Below are 10,935 nucleotides of genomic sequence, written 5' to 3' on the forward strand. Positions count from 1 at the left end.
GAAGAATTGAAGGCTCAAAACAATTAAGTAATTTGTACAAGATCCCATAGCCAGTAAGTGCCAGAGTGGGGCTTGTGTCTGACCAAGGTCCATGGACTTCCAGTTAGTAACACTATGTGATCATGTCCACTGAAAAAATTGTAGAAGAAAATGTGGTTTCTGGGAGCGCACCAGATGATTGCTCGGTATTTAACATAGTTTTCTATACCAGGATATATATGCTAGGGGCTTAAATGCTGGGATTCACTAATGAGTTAGACCAGCATTTTCCAAACTGTGTTCTGTGAAATACAATATCTTCTCCAAAGGCATTCTGTGAAATAAATTTGTTCAAATAAGTTTGGAAAAAGGCCATATTCTATGTCCTTATTGGAGATTCACATTAGCCTAATATAATCTCTGAGAATTGCTGAGCTTAAGAACCCTTTTAAACTTTTTTCTTATTATTTCCCACATTTGGAATATACATATACATACACACACTTGGAATACACACATCTATATACATACACACATACATAGACACACATATATATTACACTGCATCAATATTTTGCTTGACATTAATGCTCTGTGAGATTCAACTTGAAAAATGCTGAATTAGACCTACTATATTTTGAATTTTTATTTTATAAGGTTGGACTCTCACCCTGTATTACTTTTGAATGTCAGTTGTAGAAAGTGAGAACTTGGCCTGCTATGCTTTGAGTTCCTGACTCTTCTTGAATTCCTAGTGAAGGGAAGTTGATTGCTTAGGGAGCTGATGGTGGTAGAGAAAACTCAGACCATACTATTCCCTTCTTCCTGGGTGGCACCACCTAGGGGTCTATTATATTGTCTTTGTAGAGACACATTAGGTATAACTCTACTAAAGCTTTCAGCATAGTTCTCTATTTCATTTCGTCTTGAATTTCCAACCCAGAAATTACTACATAAGCTATTTCTTATTTTCCATAACATCTGTATTCTTCTGCAACAATTCTAAAAATGAATGTCTTTTCTTTCTTTGTTTTTTCTTTCTTTCTCATACAAATCTGCTCTCGACATTGGTAAAATAGTTATTGAATTCATTCACACACAGAGGCTTAATTTGTAGACTCTCTTTAAAAATATATATATATATTTATTTATTTATCTATCTTTCCGTAAAACCACTTATCAAAAGAGATTTTCAGTGTGATTACCTTGACTTTTATCTTATAGAGTACTTACAGCTGATTGATATTAAGATCCTGATTGATATTAAGATCTTGAACTAACTTATTATTTGAGAGTCAGCCGTAATTTGTTATAATTTACATTTTAAACATGGCAAGACTCAAAGATTTAATATAAAGGGGTGGCTCAGTAGTTCTAAATATGAATCATGGATTACTTGTACACAAATCTCACAAAACACATTTTTTTATTTTAAAAAAAGATAAGAAGTATGAAAGGGGAAAAATCACCATCACTGAATTTTCATCAAGGTAGGATAACAATTAACCCAAATTTTCTTGTAATTAAAAGATTAAACTATAATAGGAGACTTTGCTAAATACATTACTTAAACATCAGTTTCGCCAAAAAGAAAAGTGCATATAAAAAGTATCTCATGACTCTGCTTTAATTAGTTCTGTTGTCATTGTCATTGTGCAATTGGAAATGGTGTACACTATCTGGGAAAACTTTTGTAGAACATACAGGCATTTATATTAGATTTAGAATGTAGTCCTTTTTCGAGGCCCTGGGAAAGAAATAGAGATGGGTCCTTGTAAATTAAAACCTTATGCCTCATGTGTTTAAAGAGGCCTCTCTGATTGGCTAAGATGTGGGGTGCTGAGTTTGCAATCATTTCAGTGCAGACATTTTAGGAGAATAAGTAAAACTTGTGCTTCTGTAAGTCAACATTTCTGTTCTCCCTTCTAGATGATTCATTTGTGTATGAGGGAAATAATGTTATGCATGTGTTAAAATTACAGTCTGATCAAATCGTTTTCTTCTTTTTAGTTTCTTGCTTTAACCTGAAATCTCCTGGCCGAAGGTAACAGGGAAGTCAATTTATGGTTTCTAAAGTGTGGGTACAAATATTTCTTAAAATAACATCTTTGGGGTGGGGGACTGGCAAGATGAACAAATAGGAACAGCTCTGCTCTGCAGTTCCCAGCAAGATCAACACAGAAGGTGGGTGATTTCTGCATTTCCAACTGAGGTACCTGGCTCATCTCATTGGGACTGGTTAGACAGGGGGTGCAGACCACAGAGGGTGACCTGAAGCAGGGTGGGGCATTGCCTCACCCAGGAAGCACAAGGGATCAGGGAATTCCCTCCCCTAGCCAAGGCAAGCCGTGAGGGACTGTGCCATGAGGAACGGTGCACTCCAGCCCAGATGTTGCACTTTCCTTACGGTCTTCACAACCCACATACCGGGAGATTCCCTTGGGTGCCTACTCCACCAGGGGCCTGGGATTCAAGCACAAAACTCGGTGGCTGTTTGGGCAGACACTGAGCTAGCTGCAGAACTTTTTTTTTCATACTCCAGTGGCACCTAGAATGCCAACAAGACAGAACTGTTCACTCCCCTAGAAAGGGGGCTGAAGCCAGGAAGCCAAGTAGTCTAACTCAGTGGATTTCACCCCCATGGAGCCCAGCAAGCTAAGATCCACTGGCTTGAAATTCTTGCTGCCAGCACAGCAGTCTGAAGTTGACCTGGGATGCTTGAGCTTGGGAGGAGGGAGGGGTGTTAGCCATTACTGAGGCTTGAGTAGGCAGTTTTTCTCTCACAGTGTAAACAAAGCTGCCTGGAAGTTCAAACTTGGTGGAGCCCAACAAACTCCTCCGAGCTAAAGGAGTATGTTCTAACCCAATGCAAGGAAGCTAAGAACCTTGAAAAAAGGTTAGATGAATTGCTAACTAGAATAACCAGTTTAGAGAAGAACAGAAATGACGTGATGGAGCTGAAAAACACAGCACAAGAACTTCATGAAGCATACACAAGTATCAATAGCTGAATCGATCAAGAAGAAGAAAGGATAACAGAGATTGAAGATCAACCCAATGAAATAAAGTGAGAAGACAAGATTAGAGGAAAAAGAGTGAAAAGAAATGGACAAAGGCTCCAAGAAATATAGAACTACGTGAAAAGACCAAATCTATGTTTGATTGGTGTACCTGAAAGTGATGGGGAGAATGGAACCAAGTTGGAAAACAATCTTCAAGATATAATCCAGAAGAACTTCACCAACCTAGCAAGGCAGGCCAACATTCAAACTCAGGAAATACAGAGAACACCACAAAGATATTGCTTGAGAAGAGCAACCCCAAGACACAAAATCATCAGATTCGCCAAGGTTGAAATGAAGGAAAAAATGTTAAGGCAGCCAGAGAGAATGGTCGGGTTACCCACAAAGGGAAGCCCATCAGACTAACAGCGGATCTCTTGGCAGAAACCTTTCAACCCAGAATTTCATATCCACCAAAGCTAAGCTTCGTAAGTGAAGGAGAAATAAAATTATTTACAGACAAGCAAATGCTGAGAGACTTTGCTACCACCAGGCCTGCCTTACAAGAGCTCCTGAAGGAAGCACTAAACATGGAAAGGAACAACGGGTACCAGCCACTGTAAAAACATACCAAATTATAAAGACCATCAACATTATGAAGAAACTGCACCAACTAATGGGAAAAATAACCAGCTAATATAATGACAGGATCAAATTCACACATAGCAATATTAACCTTAAATGTAAATGGGCTAAATGCTCCAATTAAAAGACACAGACTGGCAAATTGGATAGAGTCAAGACCCACGAGTGTGCTGTTTTCAGGAGACCCATCTCACTGCAAAGACACATATCAGCTTAAAGTAAAGGGATGGAAGAATATTTACCAAGCAAATGGAAAGCAAAAAAATAGCAAGAGTTGCAATCCTAGTCTCTGATAAAACAGACTTTAAACCAACAAAGATCAAAAAAGATAAAGAAGAGCATTACATAATGGTAAAGGGATCAATACAACAAGAAGTGCTATCCTAAATACATATGCACCCAATACCAGAGCATCCAGATTCATAAAGAAAGTTTTTAGAGACCTACAAAGAGACTCAGACTCCCACATAATAATAGTGGGAGACTTTAACACCCCACTGTCAATATTAGATTAATGAGACAGAAAATTAGCAAGGATATTCAGGACATGAACTCAGCTCTGGACCAAGTGGAGCTAATAGACATTTAGAGAACTTTCCACCCCAGATCAACGGAATATATACATTCTTCTCAGCACCACATCACACTTATTCTAAAATTGACCACATAACTGGAAGTAACACACTCCCCAGCAAATGCAAAATAATGCAATTCATAACAAACAGTCTCTCAGACCACAGTGCAATCAAACTAGAACTCAGAATGAAGAAATTCACTCGAAACCACACAACTACATAAAAACTGAACAACCTGCTCCTGAATGACTACTGGGTAAATAACAAAATTAAGGCAGAAATAAATAAGTTCTTTGAAACCAATGAGAACAAAGACACAATGTACCAGAATCTCTGGGACACAGCTAAAGCAGTGTTTAGAGGGAAATTCATAGCACTAAATGCCCACAGGAGAAAGCAGGAAAGATCTAAAATTGACACCCTAACATCACAATTAAAAGAACTAGAGAAGCAAGAGCAAACACATTCAAAAGCTAGCAGAAGACAAGAATTAACTAAAATCAGAGCAGTACTGAAGGAGACAGAGACACGAAAAACCCTTCAAAAAATCAGTGAATCCAGGAGCTGGTTTTTTGAAAAGATTAACAAAATGGATAGACCACTAGCCAGACTAATAAGAGAGAGAAGAATCAAATAGACAAAATAAAAACTGATAAAGGAGATATCACCACTGGCCCCAGAGAAATACAAACTACCTTTAGAGAATACTATAAACACCTCTACACAAATAATCTAGAAAATCTAGAAGAAATGGATAAATTCCTGGACACATACACCCTCCCAAGACTAAACCAGGAGGTAGTTGAATACCTGAATAGGCCAGTAAGAAGTTTTGAAGCTGAGGCAGTAATTAATAGCCTATCAACCAAAAAAAGCCCGGGACCAGACAGATTCACAGCCGAATTCTACCAGAGGTACAAAGAGGAGCTGGTACCATTCCTTCTGAAAATATTCCAAACAATAGAAAAAGAGGGACTCCTCCCTAACTCATTTTATGAGGCCAGCATCATCCTGATACCAAAACCTAGGAGAGACACAACAAAAAAAAAATTTCAGGCCAATATCCCTGATAAACATCAACACGAAAATCCTCAATAAAATATTGGCAAAGCAAACTCAGTAGCGCATCAAAAAGGTTACCCACCATGATCAAGTCGGCTTCATCCCTGGGATGCAAGGCTGGTTCAACATACACAAATTAATAAACATAATCCATCACACAAACAGAACCAATGACAAAAACCACATGGTTAACTCATTAGATGCAGAAAAGGCCTTCGGTAAAATTCAACACCCCTTCATGCTAAAAACCTCAATAAACCAGGTATCGATAGAACATATCTCAAAATAATAAGAGCTATTTATGACAAACCCACAGCCAATATCATACTGAATGGGCAAAAGCTGGAAGCATTCCCTTTGAAAACCAGCACAAGACAAGGATGCCCTCTCTCACCACTCCTATTCAACATAGTATTGGAAGTTCCGGCCAGGGAAATCAGGCAAGAGAAAGAAATAAAGCATATTTAAACAGGAAGAGAGGAAGTTAAATTGTCTCTGTTTGCAGATGACATGATTGTATATTTAGAAAACCCCATCGTCTCAGCCCAAAATTTCCTTAGGCTAATAAGCAACGTCAGCAAAGTCTCAAGATACAAAATCAATATGCAAAAATCACAAGCATTCCTATACACCAATAATAGACAAACAGAGAGCCGAATCATGAGAGAACTCCCATTCATAATCGCTACAAAGAGAGTAAAATACCTAGGAATACAACTTACAAAGGATGTAAAGGACCTCTTCAAGGAGAACTACAAACCACTACTTAAGGAAATAAGAGAGGACACAAACAAATGGAAAAATATTCCATGCTCATGGATAGAAGAATCAATATAGTGAAAATGGCCATACTGCCCAAAGTAATTTATAGATTCAATGCTATCCCCATCAAGCTACCATTGACTTTCTTCATAAAATTAGAAAAAACTGCTTTAAATTTCATATGGAACAAAAAAAGAGCCTGTGTAGCCAAGACAATCCTAAGCAAAAAGAACGAAGCTAGAGATCATGCTACCTGACTTCAAACTATACCACAAGGCTACAGTAACCAAAACAGCTTGGTACTGGTACCAAAACAGATATATAGACCAATGGAACAGAACAGAGGCCTCAGAAATAATGCCACACATCTACAACCATCTGATCTTTGACAAACCTGACAAAAACAGGCAATGGGGAAAGGATTCCTTATTTCACAAATGGTGTTGGGAAAACTAGCTAGCCATATTCAGAAAACTGATACTGGACCCCTTCCTTAGACCTTTTACAAAAATTAACTCAAGATGGATTAAAGACTTAAAACTATAAAAACCCTAGAAGAAAATCTAGGCAATAACATTCAGGACATAGGCATGGGCAAACACTTCATGACTGAAACACCAGAATCAATGGCAACAAAAGTCAAAATTGACAAATGGGATCTAATTAAACTAAAGAGCATCTGCACAGCAAAAGAAACTATCATCAGAGTGAACAGGAAACCTAAAGAATGGGAGAAAATGTTTGCAACCTATCCATCTGACAAATGGCTAATATCCAGAATCTACAAAGAACTTAAACAAATTTACAAGAGAAAAACAAACAACATCATCAAAAATTGGACGAAGGATGTGAACAGACACTTCTCAAAAGAAGACATTTATGCAGCTAACAAATGTGAAAAAAAGCTCATCATCACTGGTCATTAGAGAAATGCAAATCAAAACCACAATGAGATACCATCTCACGCCAGTTGGAATGGCGATCATTAAAAAGTCAGGAAGCAACAGATGCTGGAGAGGATGTGGAGAAATAGGAGGGCTTTTACACTATTGGTAGGAGGGTAAATTAGTTCAACCATTGTGGAAGACAGTGTGGCAATTCCTCAAAGATCTAGAACCAGAAATACCATTTGACTCAGCAATCCCATTACTGGGTACATACCCAAAGATTTATAAATAATTCTATTATAAAGACACATGCACACATATGTTTATTGCAGCACTGTTCACAATAGCAAAGACTTGGAACCAACCCAAATGCCTATCAATGATAGACTGGATAAAGAAATTGTGGCACATATACACCATGGAATACTGTGCAGCCATAATCAGCAAACGAACACGGGAACAGGAAACCAAACACCGCATGTTCTCACTCATAAGTGGGAGTTGAACAATGAGAACACATGGACACAGAGAGGGGAACATCACACACCAGCTCCTGTTGGGGGATGGGGGCCTAGGGGAGGGATAGCATTAGGAGAAATACCTAATGTAGATGACAGGCTGATGGGTGCAGCAAACCACCATGGCACGTGTATACTTATATAACAAACCTGCACATTCTGCACATGTATTCCAGAACTTAGGGTATAATAATAATAAAAAATATCTTTGGAATTATAATTATGAACAAATAAGCTGGGTGCTATTACTCATGCCTGGATCCCAGCACTTTGGGAGGGCAAGGCGGGAGAATCACTTGAAGCCAGGAGTTCAAGACTAGCCTGGGCAACATAGAGAGACCCTTGTCTCTACAAAAAGAAATTAAAAATTAGTCGGACATGGTGGTGCATGCCTATAATTCCAGATACTTGGTAGGCTGAGGCTGGAGCTTTGCTTGAACTCAGAAGTTTGAGGCTGCAGTGAGCTGTGATCGCACCACTGCACTCTAGCCTGGGTGACAAAGCCAGACCCTGCCTCAAAAAAGAACAAATGGGGCATGTACCCAGGTATTTTTGCTTCACATATGACAATAATTTTTTGGCCAGGATAAAGAAAAGCACTCAGCTGTTTGTACTTTATTAGAAATCTAGCTGAAAAGATCATGCTTTTGTAAAAAAAAGAGAAAAGAAAAAGAAAAAGCATTTTCCTGTGTGGAAGTTGCCATCATGTCATAGTACCTGGTTTAATCTTCACAACTCTGGTGCAGGTTGTAGAATAGTCACCCTCATTCAGGATACAAAAATGGAGTCTTAGGAAGGTGACTTGCTCACACAGCCTGTCAATGGACGAAAGAGGATTCACATGCGGTTACCACATGTATTAACACAGCCGCATGCCAAGGGAAACAAGATCCATTCCAGAGTTTTTGTAGTCTAATTAAACCAAGGTCATTAGGAAATACAAAATTCTTATATGAACCTAGCTCTAAGACAGCCATTTGGATCTTTTAGTGTGAAAGATATCAAACCCCATACAGGCAATGACAGAAGGCCATTTCTCACACCTAACCATGATGAAAACTAGGCTGCAATGGTGAATCCATCTTAGATCAGGGAAGGTGTTCACGTAGGGAGGTAAAACCATAAATTTAATATGTAGCTTTCCTATGATTTGAGTTGAACCGGGGGTAGAACTTTAGGGGATGTACTCAGCATTTTCATGTTTATTTCTGCATCCAAAGAAAGGCCTGGATATTGGCATATTCTTTGGTGCTGGGTAAAAGGCATTGTTGTTTCTTTTATCATGGCAAGTTTTTCTTGCTTTACTGAACCTCAGTTTCCTCATTTATAAAATTAAACTGATAACCTAATGGGTAGTGTGTATCTTGCTGTCTTTAATATACTGTAATTCTTATCACAACAAAGAGGTATGTGTGTTTATATTTAAAAGTCAGAATATTAATGAACAGGCAAGTGCATTTGTTAAAACTGCCCCAGCACATTGATTTTAGGAATCTCTGCATTATTGATCTGATAGGATGAAATGCAATCGGGATCCGTTTAAACCAAGGGCTTTTATTTTCAGCTTTCATTTCCCCTCAGTTCTCTCAAGAACAGAAGCAAGGGGAATCTCTGTCTACATGGGCTAGTGTGCTTCCCCTTGGGCCCTTTCAGACTGTGGAGTTCATATGGCATTCTGTTTGCTGCAGGTCCTGCAGATTAACATAGAACTTTTAGCTTCGAAAGTGAACTTTGCAATAATTAGACACTATATATGTGTTTGAAAAATGTGCACATAGATCAAGATTGGATCTGATGATTTTGATATGGTTAAATTTTCCCTTTTATCCCATTGTTACCGCTATATCCATTATTTCTGAAATGTTCCATATTCCTATTGTTGTGTATCAAATCACCCCAAATTTAGTAGCATAAAATTATAACCATTCTATTATGCTTATGATTCATGGGGCCAGGTATGTGTCCAGGGTCAGTGGGAATGACTTGTCTGTACTCCACAGTCTGAGAACTCAGCTGGGAGGACTCCGACAGCTGATGGGGAGCAGGGGTAACTAGAGCAATTGAGGGCTGAAACAGCTGGGGCTGGAAGATCCACTTCCGGATGGCTGGACTCGGATGAGACTGTTAGCCAGAGTGCTTACTAGTGGCCTCTCCAGCATGGAAGCCTTAGGGTAGTCGAGGGCTCTTTACCTGGTGGCTCTGTTTCAGCAAACAAGGCACAAGCTGCATGTTCTTTTATGACTGAACCTTGGACATTACATAGTGCCACTTCCGATAGATTCTAATGATCAAAGCAGTCACAATCCTGCCCAGATGCAAGTGGAGGGCACAGACACCGCCTCAAGGGGAACAGTGTCAGAGAATTTGTAGCAGTTTTTAAAAACTGCTACACAAAGAAAGCTGAATTTATACAATAATTTTCTATTATCAGGGTTAAAGATAGCTGGAGTAATAACATTTATTAAGCACCTACTATGTGCTAGTTAATCAATTTTATGAGGGATGTCCTATTATTATCTCCATCTCACTGAAGAGGAAAATGAGGTGTAGAGAGGTTAAGGAACTGGTCACATCCTAATGAACATGAGAATGGAGATTTGAACCAAGGCTGTCTGACTACAGCACGTAGGAGCTTAGCCACTGGCCTATAGAATTCCCCCTCAGCTAACTAGAGTAAGGCCTTTTAAGAACTGTTAAACAAACATTTTAAAGCTATAGGCACTCACCAAATATTAAGAAATGTTTTGAATAAAATTGTTACTAAAATTGATTTGGTGGTCTTGAACCCATGGTAATTGACAAAAATATCTCACCTCTACATAGACACCTGTACATTGGCAGAGTATTTTCCTAACAGGATTGGGCAAGCTTGAACTGGCAGAGCTGGAACCCTCCCCACGAAGAATGAGGTGAGTCACTAGGCCTGAGGGTTACTGGATTGTGACTGTTGGGAAATCAGACATTCCTCCTTGGCTCTCTTCTTTTTTTTTTCTTTAAGAGAGACAGGGTCTCACAGTCTCACTCTGTCACCCAGCCTGGAGTGCAGTGGTGTGATCATAGCCCACTGCAGCCTCCAACTGCTGGGCTCAAGCAATCCTCTGGCTTTGGCCAGAGAGTAGCTAGGACTACAAGCACACACCACCACATCTGGCTAATTTTTATAAAATTTTGTAGAGACAGGATCTTGCTGTGTTGCCCAGGCTGGTCTTGAAATCTTGGCCCTAAGAGGTCATCCTGACCCGGCCTCCTGAAGTGCTGGGATTACAGATGTGAGCCACTGTGCCTGCCCCAGCCTGTCCTTGACTCTTAGTTGGATATCATTCCATAGTTTAGAAATGTTTTTTCATCCACAGTTTGGCTGTTATCAAGACATATTCTAATGTAAAGTTGTTTCACCTTTCAGGACAATTAGAAAGTAGATAGCTAAAACATAAAAATACAAAGTTCTCATTTCCTGAAGTCAATTTTCACACATCAGACCAAGTTATCTGGTGGGCTCATGTGC

This window comes from Gorilla gorilla, chromosome 6 (genome assembly GCF_029281585.2).
Source record: "Gorilla gorilla gorilla isolate KB3781 chromosome 6, NHGRI_mGorGor1-v2.1_pri, whole genome shotgun sequence".
NCBI lineage: Eukaryota > Metazoa > Chordata > Mammalia > Primates > Hominidae > Gorilla > Gorilla gorilla.